The sequence below is a fragment of the Argopecten irradians genome, chromosome 3 (genome assembly GCF_041381155.1).
Source record: "Argopecten irradians isolate NY chromosome 3, Ai_NY, whole genome shotgun sequence".
Classification (NCBI taxonomy): Eukaryota; Metazoa; Mollusca; class Bivalvia; order Pectinida; family Pectinidae; genus Argopecten; species Argopecten irradians.
This window is the reverse complement of record NC_091136.1, coordinates 27224858-27245236: the sequence shown is the minus strand read 5'-3', so window position 1 is coordinate 27245236 and position 20379 is coordinate 27224858. Positions and strand designations below refer to the sequence as shown.

The following is a 20379-nucleotide window of genomic DNA, read 5'->3' as shown; positions in this document are numbered from 1 at the left end:
ATACAATCTTACAACACAGGCAGGTTGTAACATGTCTTCAATACAATCTTACAACAGAGGCAGGTTGTAACATGTCTTCAATACAATCTTACAACAGAGGCAGGTTGTAACATGTCTTCAATACAATCTTACAACAGAGGCAGGTTGTAACATATCTTCAATACAATCTTACAACAGAGGCAGGTTGTAACATGTCTTCAATACAATCTTACAACAGAGGCAGGTTGTAACATGTCTTCAATACAATCTTACAACAGAGGCAGGTTGTAACATGTCTTCAAATACAATCTTACAACAGAGGCAGGTTGTAACATGTCTTCAATACAATCTTACAACACAGGCAGGTTGTAACATGTCTTCAATACAATCTTACAACAGAGGCAGGTTGTAACATGTCTTCAATACAATCTTACAACACAGGCAGGTTGTAACATGTCTTCAATACAATCTTACAACAGAGGCAGGTTGTAACATGTCAATACAATCAAACACAGGCAGGTGTGTAACTGTCTCAACAATCTTACAACAGGCAGGTTGTAACATGTCTTCAATACAATCTTACAACAGAGGCAGGTTGTAACATGTCTTCAATACAATCTTACAACACAGGCAGGTTGTAACATGTCTTCAATACAATCTTACAACAGAGGAAGGTTGTAACATGTCTTCAATACAATCTTACAACACAGAGGCAGGTTGTAACATGTCTTCAATACAATCTTACAACAGAGGCAGGTTGTAACATGTCTTCAATACAATCTTACAACAGAGGCAGGTTGTAACATGTCTTCAATACAATCTTACAACAGAGGAAGGTTGTAACATGTCTTCAATACAATCTTACAACACAGGCAGGTTGTAACATGTCTTCAATACAATCTTACAACAGAGGCAGGTTGTAACATGTCTTCAATACAATCTTACAACAGAGGCAGGTTGTAACATGTCTTCAATACAATCTTACAACAGAGGCAGGTTGTAACATGTCTTCAATACAATCTTACAACAGAGGCAGGTTGTAACATGTCTTCAATACAATCTTACAACAGAGGCAGGTTGTAACATGTCTTCAATACAATCTTACAACAGAGGAGGTTGTAACATGTCTTTCAATACAATCTTACAACAGAGGCAGGTTGTAACATGTCTTCAATACAATCTTACAACAGAGGCAGGTTGTAACATGTCTTCAATACAATCTTACAACAGAGGCAGGTTGTTACATGTCTTCAATACAATCTTACAACAGAGGCAGGTTGTAACATGTCTTCAATACAATCTTACAACACAGGCAGGTTGTAACATGTCTTCAATACAATCTTACAACACAGGGCAGGTTGTAACATGTCTTCAATACAATCTTACAACAGAGGCAGGTTGTAACATGTCTTCAATACAATCTTACAACACAGGCAGGTTGTAACATGTCTTCAATACAATCTTACAACAGAGGCAGGTTGTGTAACATATCTTCAATACAATCTTACAACACAGGCAGGTTGTAACATGTCTTCAATACAATCTTACAACAGAGGCAGGTTGTAACATGTCTTCAATACAATCTTACAACAGAGGCAGGTTGTAACATGTCTTCAATACAATCTTACAACACAGGCAGGTTGTAACATGTCTTCAATACAATCTTACAACAGAGGCAGGTTGTAACATGTCTTCAATACAATCTTACAACACAGGCAGGTTGTAACATGTCTTCAATACAAATCTTACAACAGAGGCAGGTTGTAACATGTCTTCAATACAATCTTACAACAGAGGCAGGTTGTAACATGTCTTCAATACAATCTTACAACAGAGGCAGGTTGTAACATGTCTTCAATACAATCTTACAACAAGGCAGGTTGTAACATGTCTTCAATACAATCTTACAACAGAGGCAGGTTGTAACATGTCTTCAATACAATCTTACAACAGAGGCAGGTTGTAACATGTCTTCAATACAATCTTACAACAAGGCAGGTTGTAACATGTCTTCAATACAATCTTACAACAGAGGCAGGTTGTAACATGTCTTCAATACAATCTTACAACAGAGGCAGGTTGTAACATGTCTTCAATACAATCTTACAACAGAGGCAGGTTGTAACATGTCTTCAATACAATCTTACAACAGAGGCAGGTTGTAACATGTCTTCAATACAATCTTACAACAGAGGCAGGTTGTAACATGTCTTCAATACAATCTTACAACAGAGGCAGGTTGTAACATGTCTTCAATACAATCTTACAACAGAGGCAGGTTGTAACATGTCTTCAATACAATCTTACAACAGAGGCAGGTTGTAACATGTCTTCAATACAATCTTACAACAGAGGCAGGTTGTAACATGTCTTCAATACAATCTTACAACAAGGCAGGTTGTAACAATGTCTTCAATACAATCTTACAACAGAGGCAGGTTGTAACATGTCTTCAATTTACAATCTTTACAACACAGGCAGGTTGTAACATGTCTTCAATACAATCTTACAACAGAGGCAGGTTGTAACATGTCTTCATACAATCTTACAACAAAGTGTAACTTCCATACAATCTTACAACAAGGCAGGTTGTAACATGTCTTCAATACATCTTTACAACAAGGCAGGTTGTAACATGTCTTCAATACAATCTTACAACAGAGGAGGTTGTAACATGTCTTCAATACAATCTTACAACACAGGCAGGTTGTAACATGTCTTCAATACAATCTTACAACAGAGGCAGGTTGTAACATGTCTTCAATACAATCTTACAACACAGGCAGGTTGTAACATGTCTTCAATACAATCTTACAACACAGGCAGGTTGTAACATGTCTTCAATACAATCTTACAACAGAGGCAGGTTGTAACATGTCTTCAATACAATCTTACAACAGAGGCAGGTTGTAACATGTCTTCAATACAATCTTACAACAGAGGCAGGTTGTAACATGTCTTCAATACAATCTTACAACAGAGGCAGGTTGTAACATGTCTTCAATACAATCTTACAACAGAGGCAGGTTGTAACATGTCTTCAATACAATCTTACAACAGAGGAGGTTGTAACATGTCTTCAATACAATCTTACAACAGAGGCAGGTTGTAACATGTCTTCAATACAATCTTACAACACAGGCAGGTTGTAACATGTCTTCAATACAATCTTACAACACAGGCAGGTTGTAACATGTCTTCAATACAATCTTACAACAGAGGCAGGTTGTAACATGTCTTCAATACAATCTTACAACAGAGGCAGGTTGTAACATGTCTTCAATACAATCTTACAACAGAGGCAGGTTGTAACATGTCTTCAATACAATCTTACAACAGAGGCAGGTTGTAACATGTCTTCAATACAATCTTACAACAGAGGCAGGTTGTAACATGTCTTCAATACAATCTTACAACAGAGGCAGGTTGTAACATGTCTTCAATACAATCTTACAACAGAGGCAGGTTGTAACATGTCTTCAATACAATCTTACAACACAGGCAGGTTGTAACATGTCTTCAATACAATCTTACAACAGAGGCAGGTTGTAACATGTCTTCAATACAATCTTACAACAGAGGCAGGTTGTAACATGTCTTCAATACAATCTTACAACAGAGGCAGGTTGTAACATGTCTTCAATACAATCTTACAACAGAGGCAGGTTGTAACATGTCTTCAATACAATCTTACAACACAGGCAGGTTGTAACATGTCTTCAATACAATCTTACAACAAGGAGGTTGTAACATGTCTTCAATACAATCTTACAACAGAGGCAGGTTGTAACATGTCTTCAATACAATCTTACAACAGAGGCAGGTTGTAACATGTCTTCAATACAATCTTACAACAGAGGCAGGTTGTAACATGTCTTCAATACAATCTTACAACAGAGGCAGGTTGTAACATGTCTTCAATACAATCTTAACAGAGGAGGTTGTAACATGTCTTCAATACAATCTTACAACACAGGCAGATTGTAACATGTCTTCAATACAATCTTACAACAGAGGCAGGTTGTAACATGTCTTCAATACAATCTTACAACAGAGGCAGGTTGTAACATGTCTTCATACAATCTTACAACAGAGGCAGTTGTAACATGTCTTCAATACAATCTTACAACACAGGCAGGTTGTAACATGTCTTCAATACAATCTTACAACACAGGCAGGTTGTAACATGTCTTCAATACAATCTTACAACACACAGAGGCAGGTTGTAACATGTCTTCAATACAATCTTACAACAGAGGCAGGTTGTAACATGTCTTCAATACAATCTTACAACAAGGCAGGTTGTAACATGTCTTCAATACAATCTTACAACAAGAGGCAGGTTGTAACATGTCTTCAATACAATCTTACAACAGAGGCAGGTTGTAACATGTCTTCAATACAATCTTACAACAGAGGAGGTTGTAACATGTCTTCAATTCTTACAACAGAGGCAGTTGTAACATGTCTTCAATACAATCTTACAACAGAGGCAGGTTGTAACATGTCTTCAATACAATCTTACAACAGAGGAGGTTGTAACATGTCTTCAATACAATTACATTACAACAGAGGCAGGTTGTAACATGTCTTCAATACATTCTTACAACAACAGAGGCAGGTTGTAACATGTCTTCAATACAATCTTACAACACAGGCAGGTTGTAACATGTCTTCAATACAATCTTACAACACAGGAAGGTTGTAACATGTCTTCAATACAATCTTACAACAGAGGCAGATTGTAACATGTCTTCAATACAATCTTACAACAGAGGCGAGTTCTAATTATCGGTACATCTAATTCTATCATTTCTTCAGATTTGGGGATATTTGATCAATTCCTTCTGATCTTCATATTGCTTTGTAATGGTGATTGATTCGCCTTTGAATTTTGATGAATCTTCGGAAGGTGAAGTTACATTTAAAATTAAAGAACTATTTTCATTTCACAACATGTCCGGAAACTTTGTCCAATAAACCCATTACACAACATGTCCTGAAACATTGTCCAATGAGCCAGTTTAAGTGTTTTGAAAAGTGTTGACAAAATCAGGAATCTGCATTTGTACAGTGGTTTGTTAAAGACATTCGTCTCAATAACAGAAGATGATGGAAACCATTGCTGAGCAGAGATCAGATTTGACATGTGATGAATTCATTGTGCGCTGACCTCTGTTGTCAGGATATTTATAAACCAGACAGATATTTCATCTGTCGTTACAAAATCCTAGCATGTAGTGTGTGTGGTTTTATAAGGTATTGGTGTGCCTTCACTCACTGTAGAAATCTGCAGACTTGCTATTGTCATTGGACAGCCATTACTGCAACACTACAAGAATAATTATTTACATCTCAAAAGAGAATTTGTATTTAGCAGAAGAATATATTTTGTAATTGAAATTTCTGGCTGAAATTATTTGGTTATTTGTTACTTTCAAAGTGAATTCTGCATTTTCACAGTTGGGTGCCTAGATTATTGGTTTGTATGCATTGGAATGAGAAGGAGCAGTGAATTTCAAGTGAAATATGTAAGATGTGAAGGGTTCAAAGCTGCTTTTTACATTATTTAACCGTTCAATTATGCTGGTTCCCAAAAAGGCTTGAAGACTTATTGTTACAAATTTGAGTACCCCCTTACCAATATAATGCTTATGCACTTTCAAACCGGATAAAAATGAAACAGAATGAAACATTAGCATTTCAAAGATACTAGGAGATTTGTCTCCTGAATATGTATAAATACATATGTCACATGTCAAATGGTTTGCTTTATTAAAAGAGGAGAGGTTGTCATATTTTTTGACAAGGGAGCAAAAAGTGATATTTAAACGTCAAATTTCCACTTTGACCTCCAGTTTAAAGGTCTAAAGCACTATTGATTAAAGGTTATAACTTTTAACATTGATCTTCTTTTTAGACCAGAGTTGCAATATGTTCCATTCATAGGTCTGATCAACATTAACTTTTCCAATTTTCACTCCCATCTAAATATAGGTACATTTTTAGCCCACCACCTGATGATTCAAATTCGTCCTTGTTCCATGGTCTCTCTGTTAACAATTCTTGTTACCGCTATTTCTCAGAAAGTGCTGTAGGGATCTTTCTCAAATATCACCTGTAGGTTCAATTCCCCTAGGGCCCTAGTTGTGCCCTATTACATTTTGGAACCAATCGCTCAACAAGATTGCCACAAGGCAGCCATCTTGGATTTTGATAGTTAAAGTTTGTTATCACTATTTCTTAAAAAGTACTGAAGGGACCATTCTCAAATTTCATTTGGAGGTTCCCCTAGGGCCCGAGCTGTGCCCTATTGCATTTTGGGACCGATCGGTTGACAAGATGACAATCAGCCAGTCTTCATATTTTTTGATAGTTAAAGTTTGGTACCACTATTTCTCAGAAAGTACTGAAGGGATCGATCTCAAATTTCATATGTAGGTTTTCCTGGGGACCTAGTTGCGCATATTGCATTTTGGGACCGATTGGTCAACAAAATGGCTGCAAGGCCGCCATCTTGGATTTTGAAGAAAGAAAGAAATTTAAAAGGGCAATGTTTATAAAAGATTATAGTATCAATGTTTTTAATTTAATTAACAGGATTATTTCTCCTGAACATTTTATCCTTACTTGACAAAAAGATGTTGTTTGAAGCAGGGACCCAAGGTCTTATATGTGTATTACTGATGTTTCAATGGGGAAGCATTCCTTTGATTTGTGTATTTTAAGCATCACAGAAGCTGCACATGTCCTTCAGGGCTTTCAGCTAGACAGACAGATATACTGAAAAAATAGCACTACTGATTAAAGCTCTCTTTTGTTCTTGACTTAACAATAGGAATATTAGCTGAAAACTGTCTTTTATGTAAAATATTGGACAGTCTTGAGCGCTACAGCGAAAAAATAAATACCATTAATTAAAGCTGACTTAATTAACATAGATTTATACTTATCTCTATAACAGAGGTGACATTGAGTTGGAAAGAATAAACCCTAATGCATGAGATTATTGGAATACAGATGTTGTGTTTGTTAACCAATGGAGTTACCTGAAGGAGTAAATAATATAACAGGATGTGATGTTGTTTTTTTTTGACATTTTAATTGTGTTTTTATGATGTGTTGATGCCTTTAACATTTTAACAAAACCATGATGTGACATTCTATTTTTTAGCGGCTCTTAAGGGAAATGTTCGTAAGGCTTCCATTAGTGAAAAGGTAGAGAATCCCGAGTATCTCAGGCCTACATAGAAAGTATAAAGGTAAACCGAATGTCACCTGCAACTCTATCTTCTGTAGCATGATCTAGTCGCCGTCTGCACATCCCATTGTCTTCCATGATTTTTGTTGTCTAACAATACCCTATATCTAACAAAGCATGTTCAACAAATATATGTATGTTGTATATTTCATCTACTTAGAGATTTGTATATTCAATAATGACATTTTTTTTACTTCAGTTTTGATTTCAGTGTAAGGTAATTGTCGTCTACTGAAAGGAAACAGATTTATACATTCCATAATAAAAAATATCTTCAGGTTTGATTGTTGCAATAGTGGGGATATTGGAATAATTAGTAAAAGTACTCTTGAGCTTTGAATGCAGGAACCTTTTTGTCATCTCATATATATATATTTTTTAATCATTATGTGAAATACAGATGAATAGTAAAGCTATGTGCACGGAGGTGAACTTGCATTTTTTGATAAGATAGTAAGCTATAAGCCAATGTACAGATGTTGGCTGGTGCTGTTTGCCATACAAGTAATCCTCTGACGTAGTCGAGGCATTCCTTCGAGTGATCCGATACAAATGGCCCCACTGAATAATTTCTATTTCTATTTTAGACCATGGATTCTATTTCTGTCATGTGTGTGTTTTTCATCTTTCGGTTTATATCAGTTCTTATAGCTTTGTTGTTGATGGTACAAAAATTTCAATTTTGAAACGTTTGCAGTTTACTCTATGGCATCTCAGGAACGTTTCGATGAAAATTAAGTCTTCGCTAGACCATTAATGCATTGATAATATCTTCATTCATAGAAATTCTGCATGGTTCAGAAATAGATTTTAGGAGATTAAAAATCTTTGTAGGTACTTGTATCAATTTTCTGTGTGATTTCCTACACACTCTCAATGTTTGATGTTGTCTATGGTTTCACATGTTGGTAGTTGTGATATATGCATGCTTTATCATTAACCACTAATTAGTAAACTAAATCCCTAATTAACTAACAACTCTAGGTTATTGATATGTTTTTAACTACTAACATGTAAGTGGGTGTTGTATTTAATAAAGAACTAATTTGATAATATGTATAAGGCTTTGAAGATTGAATTTGCTTTATCTCATGACTTGATCATTTGAACTTTCAGCGATATGATATTTAGGTACATAATATGTGTTTGTTTATATCTATAATATGTGTTTCTTAACACATAAGATAGTAACAGTTTCATTGTTTTTATCTGTAGATTTAAATTACAATAAGGTGCCATCCTCCTCTTATAACATTGTAACGGCCATTTCATGCATCAGAGATGAAGGATATTCATAAGTCCCCCGCTGCATGGTGAAACCGGAAGGGACCATACTGTCTGTCTGTCTATATGTCTGTCTATATGTCTCATTCTGTCTGTCTATCTGGCCGTATCTCTGTCTGGATGTTTGTTTCCAAGACTTTAACTGGTGAACAGATTGATGGATTTTGTTGAAACTTCATACAAAAGAAACTTAATTATGAAGTAACGTATTGGGGTTGAAAGGTCACATTTACTACAAATAGGTTAAGATAACTTTATATAGCTTGTGGGGACAAGCAGGGGAACATTGCAATAATCAGAATGCTTTTTTTTTGCTTCACATGATCGTAGTTTCAATCACAGGCCTTAATTATATGGCAAAATAAATTGCTTCCGATAAAAAAGGAAATGTATGAAAATACCTACATCATTGTGCAGTGAATTTACTTGGGTATACTGTCCTAATCAGCATTTGGTTACCATAAAATTTTAGCCGAGGAATGACATGGATGATTAGCACAGACGATGATTAAGCATTGTTTCTCCAGGGTAATTAGCACGAACATCATTTCCCTTTTAACTCGATGACATGCTTTTATAACATGTTTTTATAATTACTTTCATAGACAGGTATTTTTGTGTGTGGTCATAATTATTCACAATATCATTATTTTGGCACATGAAAAAGGCTGTGACATTTCCTTAACATTAAATATCCCATGCATGACTGTACTAAATAACTCATTTTTATCCTGTTATTTACAGTCTGCTGATCAATCATTAACTTAATTAAAATCTCTTTATGTCAACATGAACTAAAAAGGATTGAGAAAGATCTTACTTCAAAATACAGAAATTTAAACCTTGATTAATGTCATTTGCCATATTGTAGTGAAATACTAAATATGTATGGTAGATGGTTGATAGAACTCAATGTTAAATTAAAGGTCCAGGTTAGAAATCAAGGTTAAATGTAAAGGTCAAGGTTACTGCCTCTAAAAATCTTAAAACCTCTATTCATGTGTCATTATTTGCAGACAAAGAGATAATGAGAAAATATGTGGTCATAGAGATTGGTGACTTCATATTAATGCCAAATTTTCTGCTTAATTAGAAAGTTTTGAGAAAAAGGTTCCATAATTTGATAATTTATAAAAGGAAAGGCACTGGCTTACATGTATTCCAATCTGAAATCTATGTAAAAATTGCTTCTCAAAATTTTCAGCTAGATCTTCCTCTAAGGACAGATTCAATATCTCAGAAATATAGGAATAGCTATTTAGTACATTTTCTTGGACATTCCAAATTGCCATTGGCTGTCATGGTAACCATGGCAATTTTGCAAGTGACAAGATCTGGAACGATAAATGGATTTACGATAACCATGGCCCTATGATTCCTGTTGTCCACTTTCCTCACTAATTTGGTCACCAGAAAAAAAATGGCTGTGACATTGAAGTCTCTGTTGTTAATAAGGCAGTTACACTATTCGTAATGTCACGTTTTACATGAAGCATGAATAATAGAGGATATTATTGTGAAATTTTACATGTTTGCTTATTTGTTTATCAATAATAACATTAAAATGAGTTGGTAAGACAGATTATGTGTGTGTGACTAGTAGAAGGTGGTGGTGCTTGTCACCATTAGATTACAGGCCTGGTCAGCGGGGGTCTAATGTAATGTTCATTATCACTCAGTGTGAAAATAGGGTTTCCTGCAGCTGTCAATCAAAGCCTCGTGAATGCCCTTATAAGGGTAAGAATCAATTAAATGACCGTGTACATGATCAGACCAAGCTTATAAAGAACTTGATTGGAGGGTTGCCACAATTCTCTGACAATCACCCAGTGTAGCTGTACCTGACTGTGATACTTTAACATGTTTGGTCCTTGCTATTAGCCTGATTTGGTGGTATTTTGTGGCCGTATCGACACCCTATACCGGAGTTTAGTAAGGATAGCTTGACTGACCAGGCATATAAAACACAAACAAGTACCTTCTGCTCCTCAATCAGCCATCGGTCAGTAACATTGACAACCGTAATATGTAGCTTTACATTTCGCCTGGTATTGATCATTTAGATATAAGGTGTTCATGCAGGCTTTTTTCCTGTGCTGGTCTTATTAACGGTCATCTTATACTAAAAATAGCCTTCAGTAGAACACAATTGGAAATCCATATTATCAAAACAAGCTTCTCAGAATCTGTCTAAAGCTGCATCAAACACAGCTTATTAGGCACTCACCAAAACAAGCTCAACAGGAGCTCACCAAAACATGCTCATGCAGTAAGAGCTCTTCAAAGCTATACCAAGCTCATCAAAACAAGCCAAACTTGAGCTTACCAAAATATCACTGGAACAAGCTAAAAGGGAGATTACCAAGATACACCAAATTAGCTCATCAAGAGTATACCAAACCTTCACCAGAATTAGCTCACTAGGAGTTCTCCAATAGTACATTAGAACAAGCTCTTATGGAGCTCACCAGCTACGCCATATCCAGTTAAACAGCAGCTTACCAAAACTTCACCAGAATTTGCTCATTATGAGTAGTAGCTCACCTGTAGTACACTAGAGAAAGCTCAATTAGAGCTCACCAAAGTTACACTTCACCAATGTAGATCTGTGCAATACATTGAACTCCAGATGTATCTGATCATTGTCATGTAAGGTTATCTGGTTTTTTTCAGTCTTCAATTTAGGTCACGTTTCTTCTGACTTCAACACCAGATATTTAGAAATTCTGACAGACATGACAGACAGAAACAATTGTCTATCCAGCTTTTAATTATGGAACTAGAACTGACCATGCTGGCTATTCAACTATTTGTTATAGGCTGCTATGGACTTGAAGTCATGTAGATATTTAAATAAACTTAAATCATAATAGGCTATGTTTTGTCATTATCTAGTTTTCATGTACTTTGTGATGTGTTACAGTTTTGTAAATAAAAATTTCCCTGAAGGATCAAAAGCAAAGTGCACTGTATTCCATCGTGTATCTAATCTCAAAAACATGTTCATTTCAACAAAATATAAAATATACTGTGAAAATTGTGCTGCTCTATACAGAATCGATACTGTACTGTAGTTTTACATAGTTAAAAGGCTATACAAGTGTATGTTGTATCTTCAAACGCTAAAATTATCTTTTTGAAAAATCATATAGAACAAGACAACACACTATTCTGAGTTTATGACCATAGACGTTTATTCATAAATCTTGTGGGAGAGATAGAGAGACAGAGAAAAAAAATTTCTCAGCTGGACCTAAAGATTCGTGGCTGAAGCGGCCAGTCTGCCACAGAGCTGAGGCCACACCGAATATTTAGATGAAGTAGATATAGATAGATTTGTACCTAATAACTACCTCATCCGATTAAAGCCCAATTAAGCCCACCCATTCTGGAAAAGGTATGCAAGGGAGATACCCTGGCCAGAAGCTATGGGATTATTCTGGTTGGCCTCCCTGCAGGGATTGGTCCAATCGCTTTATAGAAAATGATTATCTGATGTCGTCTGACATTTTCTGATCTGCAATATTGGAAATAAATAGTTTCACAGTATTCATTATCTAGGCTGTACCTATAGGCTAGACAAAAATGTTAAGTGTTGGTATAAATAGCTCCTTGGCAAAGATATAAATATAAAAGAGATATATTTTAGAACTTGCAGAAGATTGTTTTGTATAAGCCATCGTAAATGTTAGCAATATGATCTATGCTAAAAGTTAAGTTTTTAATCATGCAAACTCCAAAATTCCATCTCCTCCATTTAACAATTAACAAAGTTGATCCCATATTTCTTAAGGTCGTAAAAAAGTCATTCAACTGTAACAAAACTGTCAGAAAGTCACTGATTCATATCATATTCAGTCATAAAGTGTCCAGGAAGAGATTTGAGAGACAGAGAATGATAAGATAGATTTTTATAGAACCGTCTGCCATACTGAGGTGTTAAGCAGAGCCGAGTGTTTGACTGTGGAACAATATAACATGCTTATCAGGCCCCAGGTAGGAATTGGTAAGTGGGGTTTTATTGAACCCGGCAGGAGAACTAGCTAGGATGGGCTGATGGAGGGAACACCTAAGGAGTCTGGGTAGGCTCAGATTTTGTTGGAGATATAATCGGATAATGCGGGTTAAAACGGTAAAAAAAAACTCTTCAGCATATTAAAATTTTCAAGATCTGGCTTTTAGGGTATATATGATTCAAAAATGCCTCAATATTTTGCCAATCAAGTTTTTCGATTAAAGCCATGTCCCTTTTAATCGCAAAAATATCACCTTCATGGGGAAAAAAGCAGCTATACGATAATACTATTCCCCACTTCAGATTTTCATCATCTTGAAACAATGTCACTGAACAAACCCACTTTGCAGAAATGTTGCAGCTTAATAGTGCAATTATTCTTAAAGCTGTTCATTTAGATAGAAGACTAAAGTGGCCAAGTGGTTAAGGTGTCTGACATTCATCCATGGCCACTGGCTCTCCACTTCTGAATTGCAAGAGAGCATGTCCATATTGGGCTGTAAGTTGGTTGTTTTTCTTGGAGTACTCCGGCCTTTTTCCTCCATGGAAACCCATGCCTTTCATTCATAATTAACTCACCCATTAGACTTATCTTGAATAGAAAAATCTCAAGAAATTAAGGTTACCTAGTAATGGCTTCTTACACAAAAGATGGCATAGGTGTGAATACGATGTTAAGTGAACTTCAGGATTGTACAGCAAACCAGCGATTGATAGACTAGTGCAATAGTGGATATCAGTATGGTATCAAGGTGAGAGGAAGTTACAGGTCCTAAAAAAAAAGATTTTTGCAGACTAGAATTCCACCATTTTACTCTCCCTCATCACAAGGTACAAAACGGTCATTCAATGAACCTGCCAATGTATATTTACACATGCACATCAAGCCTTTAGCTGTCTGTCTGATATGTCTGAATCCTAGACAAAACAAAAACGTTTGTCACAAAGGAAATTGTCTAACTGTGGTGGGGTTTTTTTCTTAAAAAAAAAATGTGTGCTCATCTTTCATGATTTGCCTCTATTGCACTGCAGATTTTTTTATCCTCCATGCAACTATGTTTCAGTGAGATTTATTTATAGTGGTAGTAGAGCTCATCAAATTTTATGTGAATTATTAAAACTGCCCGATGTTTGTGTTGTGTGGAGGAACACTGGAGCCTTAAGGTGGTACATCGACATTTACATAGCAGAAGTAACTCTATACCTATATATATATATACAGATTAAAGTTATTTTGGGTTGGGACCTTGGACGTCACACTGTATTGACCAGCAGTCTGAAGTATACCAGTCACTAAATACAGGCAGCTACATCTCACCAAATTGTTATTAATAGACTCAGTGTTCTGTAAAAACGGAAGAATATATAACGTTTAATGGCGGACGATTGAGATTTATTGGGCGAATGTCAAAGGTACAAACAAACTGTTGTAAGAAGCTTGTGTACACAAATAGGATTTGTTGTCTGGTTTACAGCTATAATTGGTGTATTGTTACTGCACGCTTCACTTAGTCTTAACTTGTTGTCTAACATCCAGTATCCATTACTTCAGGATAAGAAATATGCTCTAAATAAAACAGATTTGTATACGTTATTTTTTATTTATATACAACAAGTAGATATTAACTCTAAAATGATTGGGGCTAATGGAAATTATGTAAATAACCGAAAAATTTACATATGAAATAAAGAATTTTTGTTTTACTCAGAATGTGTTTTGAAAAACTGCACAGGGAACAGACACATTTTCATGATTGCAACCCTCCCTTCTATGTTCTAGGTCACAGAAATATACAAAGTCTCTCAGAAATTGGGGAATATTCATATTCCATATTTGCATATCATAGAGTTAACTCCCCTGTAGGGAAAGGTATCGCTTAATTGTGACGTCATTTATTTTTGTATGCAAAAATATCTTTTTCTCTGAAAGATATGACACTAAACTCATAAAGTCTTAACATAACAACTATTACCGACCAGCAAGGGCAGATAACTCTGTAATATGCAAATTATTGAGACATTCTTGTTGCTTACGCTAAATATTCAATGTTTTCATACTCAATTTCTTGTATGCATTAATTCATAAAGGACAATTTTGGTTACAACAAGAACCTATACCTGCAAGGGCAGATAACTCTGTAATATGCAAACACAAACTGCCCTTTTGAGATATTATTATGAGACATTTCTGCTCTTTATGCAAAATATTCAATATTTAACATACTAACTTTCTTGTGTGCATTCATAAAAGACCTTTTCAGCATCACTTTATAGTTCCTGCCTGTGTTATGGAAGAGATATATAATCAATGATTGCATGCTAAGATGGTTTGGTGTCTGAAGGCACTGTGATTATATATATGTGTTGTTGCTTTAGGATGTTTATCCATTGATACCTCCAGTAGTTAGACAGGAAAAAAACTAGATATTGCATGCAGACATCAATCTTTTCTTAGCAGGAGCATGAAATTGTTTCGCATGTATCCATATTGTTGACATGCAATGTGACTGCAGATATGCCACTTCCAATTATGTTCCGATTTTATAGCAACTGAAATTAGTATCAAACTTTTTTCATAATCTGTATTTGTTAGAAAAAATTGTACATTAATGCTTTAATTATCAATATACAGAATATATAGAGATTACCTGGAATTGAATCATAGAATACAGATTTCTGTAAGAAGAAATTTGGCTTGACATTTAAATTGCGTCATTCATTGTCTAAAATTAATGTTTGTTGTGATTGCAGGAGAACGCAGAACAGCGTAAGAAGGACCTGGAGAAGATGTTGGACGAACATGCCGAGTTAGTCCAGGAGATAAGTCGTGTGGCCAGCTCAGATAATATAAGTGCAGAAGACCGAGATCAGTGACCATTATGACCAGTGTCCACTACTACAGAATGGACTTTTTCCCTTCATTGATTGAACTTGACAGCTGTAGACTGTAGTCCGTATAGTGGCTACACGGCTGGCCACCTACTGGCCCTGATTATAAGCCTGAGATGGTGGGCCTCCAGCCTGTGGCCGCCACCACCTTCTAGTGAACTCTAATGACATGCTAGATCAGGCCGTACTACACGACACCAGTCACAATTTAATCACTCATTTACATCCCAACAGCCCTGATCCTCGGGGAGAACTGTCATTTCTCGGAAAATCTTCTCTAATACAGCAAATTATCACCATTACTGTGTCATATACTGAAATATATTGTTATAATTCTTTTATGTGATCATGACAAAGTATATTTTGCTCTTTTTGTTTCCATGACGACTCGTCACGTGTGGGAACTGGGTACTAAACTACCTGGTTTATTAGCCATTGTTATGGTATCCATATTTAGCATCAAACATTTGAGGGTGTGATAGTTTCATCATCAGACAAGGTGTGAAAAACTGACATTTTAGTGGCTGTCAGTAGCTCTCGAGTATTGATCTGTGATTTGTGAGAATTATCTCCCTTTGTTATGAATTCGTTTTTTCACAATGCTTTACTGATGTTTATGAACATACGTGTATAAACTGACTCGTGTGTTATATAGCTTAGGGTTATAAATCTTGGTATAGAATATCAGTACATCAGTTGGTTAAAAATCATTTTATCAAGTAAGACTATAGCTATTATATTGAAGTGATTATGTCATTTCATATTATTGTTTGTCATCTTTTTAGCAGCAGAAAATATGTCGAAAATTAGATAACAAACAGACAAATTACCAGTACTGTAAAAATGATTATTTTAATGGTGATCTTATTTTAGTGCTACTTGCACCAGAATACATGTATGTATGGAGACATCAGAACTTTTTTGTATACCAAGATAAAAAGACTGTAGACTCGGTTTATTTTACATTCAACATTAACTTGGCATACAAAAAAAATAACAATTAACACACATCATAATTTCTGAGTTGTATGGATAGTACACCACACACACCAACATGAACACTCAGACACACTTGATTGGTATATGACACTTGTATATTAGATGTACTTAAGAACCAGAGACAATTTTTTTCTTTAATTAGAAAGACAATTGTAACATACTTGTTAGCTATAGATTGACATTAAACTGATGATCACTATTGTAGTTATTGGTTACAGTGCAAATTCTGTGCTGTTACCATGCTGACACTGTACTACTACTGACGCCGATTTCTTGAAACAAAAGTGCAGACTTAAGTCAAAACTGAAGTTTTTCTCCTTATGTAACTTATATGAAAACTTTAGACTTCAGTCATTTTGGGACTTAGGTTTGTTTCGAGAAATTGGGGCCTGGTGTCACTGAGGACCGTATATAGCTACGTATACATATTACTATGGACATTCCCTAACAGAAATTTTTCAGCTGCAGAATTTCATCACCATTTATCACCAACTTTTGTGTTTTTATTGTGTTATAGAGGGAACACATGTCCTGCTTTTATTTCCTGTGCTTTTTAATTTTAGATTTATTTGTACAGTTTTTTCTCCATATTTTCACACACCTATAGAACTCCAGTTCAGTCTTATTCATACCTTGGCACCTCCTCTCAGTGTGTAATTTTGTTCAACTGCAAATATTGTTGTAATACTGTATTTGACCCAGTAAGCACCCAGGGCAGAAAAATGAAGGACTTTCACAAAATCTTGCACACCGTAAGCCATAAATCAGTCTATTAAAGAAATCAAAGAACCGCAAAGAACTATTGTTTGGTTTTCATATGTTCAGTCTTCATTTAATTCAAAGTAAATGAAATTGAGGCTTTAAAATGGGGAGAGCGCTTATATAGACAAGGGCGCTTATTGGGTTGAATATGGAGAGTCCTGCTTTAGATACAAACTCCATATCTTATTCTCATGGTTTTTAAAGCTGTCCATATCATATTTTATATGTATGTGTAAAGCTATGTAAGATAAAAAAAAATTTGATGAAAAATCTGTTTTGATGAAGAGACATAGAGTAGAGTGAAATGTTTTGTGATATGCTATAGAGATGTTATAGAAGAGAGCTCCTAACTTTTTGTCATAAATGAATCATGGTACTTGTATTATACAATGGTGACAAGGTATCACTTGGATTAGATACCTAATCTTAGGACAAATCATTATTTACTGGTATGTGGGGCTGGGTGGTTAGATTTGCTTGGTCAGACTGAAAGACAATTTTGTGAAAGAAAGACAGAAAAGAAAGGGAAAATTTATATGATATGTTGTCCCTTGGATGGAGTATGGGTAGTTTTGGTCTTTGCCTCAGTTTGTAGATTAGGCTCTGGGATTCTGTGCTATTTCATGAGCTCTGTATAATTGTATAAAGAATAAAACCCTAAACATATCTCGTAACTGTTGATGCTGTGGTCTGCCTGCAGCTAATGATGGTGAAGTTAAATTATTTGTCCCACAGGAGAGACAAAATGGACAGAATCCAGATAAGATTTTTCGTACATATGACATAAAAAACAAGAATAAAAGCTACCATGATTAAGAGTGAGGAAACCGAAGTGTGGAATTCCAGGAATGGTAACTAAGGAAAGTACTTTTGTATAGTGATTGTTGTTATGATCCATTGAATCTTTTCTAGAACAGATCAAAGGGCAATACCTTAGCATTAATCTTGTGCATTAGGGATTACTTCATTGTATAAATCACAATAGCCATTACATTATTGGATAGATATGTCCCTCTGTCGGTGCTTCGTTACCATTACAGCACCGATAGATGGATTTCTATGTATATAACTCACCTCATTACGTTAGTTCATCAATACCACTGGCTTTGTCTCTATATAGATTGCCTTATAGAATTTTCATTAAACTTATTTCAGACAATTTAAAATCATTCTACGATTTGGTGAACAAAGATTTTCAGAAACTTGTTTTTAATTGCAAGCATAAAGTCATGTTTTTTGGGGGAGATATTATTAAAGGACAGCAAAATGAAAAATAATTTTTAGAGGCATTAAAATTCTGCCTAAATATGTAAATAAATGAGTGCATTAATATGTGCAAAAATATATCTTTAAGATGTGCATGAAGTGTTAAAATTTGGTCCCTGAAATTCTGTAAAATTCAGAGTTTTCTGTTTATGACCAAGACCATCAAAAGACCTGATGTTGCACTTTTGTTATATATTTGTCTGTCAATCTGAATCAGCTATATTTGTGTTGGCGCAATAAGATAACCTGCCAATATACCTGTAGTGCTAGCTTTGACAGTCAACGGGAGAGTCTGACAAGGTCATTTCACTGTAAATGATGACATTCTGCAAAATTATTTTGAAAAGAAAAAAAAATATTGTGCCATGCAGAATTTCAATGTCATTTTTTTTATCTCACATACTTTTACAGAGTGTAGGTATTCAACATTTTGTCCTTTTTGCAAACAACAACTAAAATCTCAAATTATATTATTCTCATACATATCTAAGTTGCAAACCAACTGTGAAATGGTGCTGCTTCTAAAGAAAGCTTACATTTTTGCATTTATATTTCCAACAAAATATCACTTTTTGGATATGAACTTTAAGAGAAAAGCAATATCTTCCATTTTTTAACTACAGAATTCAGAATTTCAGTCTGTTTCTCATGAACACTTTTGTTCTTCAGTCCACTATTCTAAAATGTCAACTGTAGGTATGTTTTGATATTGAAATTCACAAGGTTTTATGAACTCATTCACCCCTGAGTACACTTTTGAACTCTTCTAATTCAATGGCTGGAAGAATTCATTTCAAATTTTAGGGGTGAATGAGTTAAAAGGACATTGAGAAATCCAATATATGTCATGTTAAGAAAACATTTTATAATGATTTATTTGATAAATTAATAGAAGCAAAATATAGTAAAATGAATCAGGTATTTTGTACAACAAACATTTGTACATTAGTACTTGGCAGATTGTTTCAGATGTTTTATTTTTCATTGATAAAATTGATATTATGACAAACATTGTGAAGGGAATTTCCAATCGTGATGTAAATGTATAGTAAAAAGTATAGTGTTATTTATTGATAAAACTAATTGTAGGTAATGTACATGTTTTGTATATGAGGCACAATTGTTAAGCTGTTTGAAACAGTTTGGACACATTTTTCATGTTCCACCGTTGTATATAATATTTGAGAATAGTCTGCATATAAAAGAAGTATCATTTAAAAAGAAATGTGTTGTTTGTTTATTTTCCTACAGAATTTTCCATTAAAAAAACAAACTTACAAACATGACTACAAAACCATAATCCAAATCCAAATTCATTGATACAAACAATGTACATTGTATATATATAAGATTAATCTAATGTTTTGATAAAGTACATAAAGAACCAGGCGTCTCGAAAGATCAAGCATTGTATGTTTTACACCAGACATAAGGGTCAGATTTGCGTTTGCTCACAATCTCTAATAAGCATAGGCTTTCTGTACTGGAGAGTAAGAATTGGATTTATCATCAAAGCATAACCTATAACTCTTCCACAAAATAATCAGTTCGGAGATTGTTAACCATACAGAAGAATTATGTGTAATGTCTACCTTCTGGTCTTGAAGTATCCTGCAAACAGCAACAATTTCTTAGCAAATTATTCCCACGCCTTCAGATATGATTCAGATCCACCATATACATTTATTAGAGGTGATACAATGGGAATCGCCACCGCCCTGTGAAAAACGTTATTGCTACCATCCTTGTTGAACTTATGATTACATTAATGTTCCAAGAGTCTTCTGTCCAAGGTTCAGTGGACATCAAGTTCTGTGTTGCCTTTTTAACGTGACATGAAGAAATCGCTTTTTTTGTACACGATTACACTGTTCAGTGGTAAGTGAGTAAGGCTTAGCGATATTCACTGCGCATGAGTTATCTC

The 20379-nt window shown here is 35.0% G+C and overlaps 1 long non-coding RNA gene across 1 annotated transcript; it reads left to right on the top strand.

Moving 5' to 3' along the window:
• Window positions 1–4606: 4606 nt before the first annotated feature.
• On the top strand, window positions 4607–19680 carry LOC138318057 (uncharacterized). The gene is made up of 2 exons (XR_011207834.1): window positions 4607–7241; window positions 15291–19680. It is a non-coding gene; the product is annotated as an uncharacterized lncRNA (long non-coding RNA).
• The last annotated feature ends 699 nt before the right edge of the window (window positions 19681–20379 follow it).